The 4,582-nt window shown below is 42.3% G+C and overlaps 1 pseudogene; it reads left to right on the forward strand.

Annotated features, from left to right (window-relative positions):
* The first annotated feature begins 3,748 nt into the window (after positions 1 to 3,748).
* The window catches only part of LOC102865374, an 11,656-nt pseudogene continuing 10,822 nt past the window's right edge, over positions 3,749 to 4,582 (forward strand).

Genomic DNA, 4,582 nt, shown 5'->3' on the forward strand with positions numbered 1-4,582 from the left:
AAACACATGAAGAAATGCTCAAAATCACTGGTAATAAGAGATGCAAATAAAAACCGCAATGAGATACCATCTCACCCCAGTAGTAGTGGCAAAGATTTAACAGGATGGCAAGTAATAACTGTTGAGGAAGATGTGCTGAGATAGTAAATCTTATACACTGTTGGTTGATTATAAAATGGTACAATCACTCTGGAAGGCAGTATGGCATTTTCTCAGAAAGCTGAACATAGAAATTCCGTATCATCCAGCTATTCCATTGTTTGGAATATACCCTGAGAAAAGGAGAATTGAGGCACAAATGGAGACCAATGTTCATAGAATCATTATTAACCATCACAAAAACATGAAAACAGCCCAAATGTCCAACCATAATCGAATGGATTGAGAAATTATAGAAAAATCACTTGATGGAATACCATGCAACATGCAGGCGCAATGATTTTGTAAATCACTACCTAACTTGGGAAAGACTGGAGAGCATTATGCTACGTGAACTAACTCAGTCTCAGTCCCATAAGGACAAATACTGTTTAAGACCATTGTTATAGAATGTATCTGATGATCCAAGGGTGGGGGCACAAGGGTGAGCATGGGCATGGTTGTGGGTATTTGGGAGTTGTTCATCATAGGATTGCACAATTTGATGTGTGGAGGGAGGAGTGGGTAATGAAATTGGGAAAGATCCCCTGTGAAACAATGTATACAAACTTTGTAAGTAAACCAGTATAAAATAAAAATTCATTTAAAAAATAATAGGCATAGAACAATAGTAATTAATTCTATGTAATACAATATGCATGACTGAATGTATGAAACACAATGTCAATTAAAGGTTGTATAAAACACAATATACATGAGTGAAATATAATGTATATGAATTTTTGCATGCAAACCAATAAAGAAAGGGGAAAAAAAGATGTCAGGGAGGTATTTTCCGTTGAACATAAAAAGAATATTTTGAGAATAGTTTTAAGGGTTAATCTTGCCTCTATGGCTCTGATTCTCTTAATTCTTAATATTACTCTGGAAATTTATGTACACGCTCAGGCCAGCCTAAAAGCACATTTGTATTAACCGTGGATGTCTTAGATTCTTTTCCTTCTGTATTAGGAAATGGCTCTAAATATTACTCCAAGGGACATGGTAGCAAAGAAGAGACAAGGCCCCCACCCCTGAGTCTACTCTACATCTTCTCATTTGCCCTTGTAATCTGCCTGAGCTCCAAGCTGCCTTGCTCCATTCAGATTTTTTAACATTTTAGATGTGTGATTTTATCAAGAGATATAAGTAGTCTGAATATCCTTCACTCTTGTGCCAGTTGGTTTCAGCAAGCAAAGTTACCACAGTGCAGCCTAATGCCTAATGTCAGTGTCTTCCATTATCACTGAGTTACTCTGTTTGGTTGCTTCCTTTTTATAAAGCTCTATAGAAGGACCCCTTCTTTCACTTTTGTAGACTGCAGATGGGAGAGTTCCCCTTGCCTATCAAGCAGAAGGAATGCCATTGTCTCATGACTTAAGTGATGTTTTATTCTTGTTCTTCCTTTGGTGGCTTAGTGGTAAGAAATTGTGCTTCCAGCCCAAAGGCACATGGTCCAAATCCCCAGCTGCTTGGGGGAGAAAGATGGGCCATTTCCTTCTGTGTTTGTTGTTGTTGTTAGGTTCTGTTGAGTCAAGTATGACTCATAGTGACTGTATGAACAAAATATCTGAACCCTGTGCCAACAAAAGAACCCATTGTGGCAGTCACATGTCACTTCACCTGGTGTGGGTCTTCCTCTCCTTTGCCAATCCTCCACCTTTCCCAGCATCATGTCCCGCTCCAAGGAATACCCCTCCTAGCAACATGCCCAACGTATGTGAAACGAAGCCTCATCAATCTTGCCTCCAAATAGCATTCTGGCTGCACCCTCTCCAAGACACATCTGTTTGTTCTCTTGGCCATCCATAGAATGTCCATGTTATTTATCACCTCTGAAAACCCACTAAGAGTTAGCTATGAGTTGGTTCTGACTCAACTGGACATAACAGCTTCCTTGAGAGATGTTAATTTTTATTTTACATCAAAGGTGTTTGTGTTCTCTCTTATGGTGGCTTATGTGTTACTTTGTGCTGGAAGCTGTGCCATGGGTATTTAAGTGGATAGGTTTCAGGAGATGTTTTGGATTAAGATGATCTGTAGATCAAGTAGATCTGGTGATCTACTTCTAAATATTAACCAGTGAAAATCGTATGAATCACAACAAAATATTGTCCCATACATTGAGGAAGATGAAAGAAATAAGTGGTTGAAAAGCACTGTACAATGGCAACAATCCTGGGTCCAATATATCAATGATGGTGGAGAAAGCATATGACTGGGGATGGTTTCCATTAGTTGGAGCTATCTTGATAATAATTTACAACAACAGTGCTGTTGTTGTGTACCATCGAGTTGGAACAGATTCATAGCTGACCCTCTAGTGAGCTCTGGTGGCCTGGTGGTAAGAAGTTGTACTGCAATCCCAAAGACATCCAGTTTAAATTAATCAGCTGTGCCATGGGAGAGGCATGGACAGTCTCCTGTGTGATTTATTGCCTCTGAGAACCCAGTTTGAGGGTCAGCAATGGGATGGGTTGTTTCTGACTCAATGGCACATAACAACAACAACACATCACACAAGAAGAAATTGCCCATCTTTCTTCTATGCAGCAGTTGGTTGAACCACATACCTTCAGGCAGAACACAGTTCTTTACCTACTTTATCCCGGAACCACCAGAGCTCCCTTCAACATTATTGAGTTTGCTCAAAATAAAGGAATAAGCTGCACTCATTTGTGGTTTTAAATTGGATTTTCATTCATTCACTGTTGCTTATGTATTTTCCTTCCTGTCCCCTAACTTACTTTGAAAAAAAAATCATTAATTGTTGCACAATTCATCCTTGCCCCTCCTCTGTCTCTGTCTCCCCCAGTCCTTGCAATGCACCTCTTATTCTGAACTATTGTCATGCAAAAAATGCTTTATGATACATTCCTTTTAAACAATTCTTTCCTTCATCTGTTCCAATGCAGTGTCCATTATCTATTCCATTTGAATGCCAATACTCTGGCTTGCGTTCACAGCACCTCAGTTGCCAGTTCAGGAGACTGGGTTTTTCAGTCCTTTCCCAGGATGGCAGGCCCTTCCATGGTGATCATGATTGATCTGAATGTTGAATTAAAAAGTAAAACTGCCAATTTTGAAAATAATTTACAGGACTTTTAAAATTCATCTCTTTATTAAATACTATGGGTTATACAATGAAGAAAATGAAGAAGACAGTAGAAGGACAGCAGGAGATGTTTCTACATGTATATTTGTATGTATTATGACTTAGTGCTAAGGAGTTTCACTCAACCCAAAAGCTTGACTTTTTTATTCTAGGTAGTGTTTCTGTATGTTGCCACAGGAGATGACATTTGCTTAATCCCCTGGGTGCTGTAAACGGTTGAATGCTCTGTTGCTAACTGAAAGCCTGGCTTTGGAATGGATCCAAAAGTACCATGGAAGAAAGGTCTGGCAATTTCCTTCTGAAGTTAGTCACTGAAAAGCCAGTGGAGAATAGTTATTCTGACATTCACGGAGGTTCATGAGTTGTAGCTGATTTGGTAACATCTTTCCTTTTTCCTGCCCTTCACCTAAGACTCATATTTGTTTAAAAACATTTTGGATTTGAGTGCTTACATCTTTTTTGAGAGCAACCATCTCAAGCTCACTGAGCCAGTTGATGGAGCAGGCAGAGGAAGATGTGGGGGCAACACAAGAAGACATGATAGGAGGTGGGAGCAGCAGCTTCAAGGGATTCATCACCTGCTGGGGTGCCCTGTCCAGGTACAGAGGGACACGGTATCCACAGGACAGCAGAGGGTCTGAGACAAAGACCTCTTCACAGTTCAACACCGGGATACCTGCATCCCTGGGTGCCTGCTCTCCGAGTTCTCTCCTGGAGACTGCCTCATATAGTGGCCAAAAGGATGGATGACTCAAGGTCCGGTTTGAGAAGGAGCCTACCCCACTGCCAACCCCCATCAGCTGAGGTCTTGCCTCATAGTAGGGGTCCCAGGGTTGTAGATTGACCATCCATGAGGGGGCCAGACTCTGGGTCTGGGTCATCTGGGGGGGGAGAAGGAGCTGGGGTTATTGGGGGTTGGTTGGTAATCAGGGTTTCTGGGGGCTGCTTGGTAGCCAGGGTTCTTGGGGGTTGCTTGGTAACCCGGGTATTTGGGGGTTGCTTGGTAACCAGGGTTCTTGAGGGTTGCTTGGTGACCCGGGTTCTTAGGGGTTGCTTGGTAACCCGGGTTGAGGGTTGCTTAGTGACCAGGGTTCTTGGGGGTTGCTTAATAACCCGGGTTCTTGGGGGTTGCTTTGTAGCCTAAGTTCTTGGGGGTTGCTTGATAACCTGGGTTCTTGGGGGCTGTTTGGTAGCTAAGGTTCTTGGGGGCTGCTTGGTAACCAGAGTTCTTGAGGGTTGCTTGGTAACCCGGGTTCTTGGGGGCTGCTTGGTAGTCTGGGTTCTGGGGGGGCTGACTGGTAGCCTGGGTTCTTGGGGGCTGCTTGGTAA

The sequence above is a fragment of the Elephantulus edwardii genome, unplaced genomic scaffold (genome assembly GCF_000299155.1).
Source record: "Elephantulus edwardii isolate Elephantulus edwardi_28Jun2011 unplaced genomic scaffold, EleEdw1.0 scaffold00303, whole genome shotgun sequence".
Taxonomy (NCBI): Eukaryota; Metazoa; Chordata; class Mammalia; order Macroscelidea; family Macroscelididae; genus Elephantulus; species Elephantulus edwardii.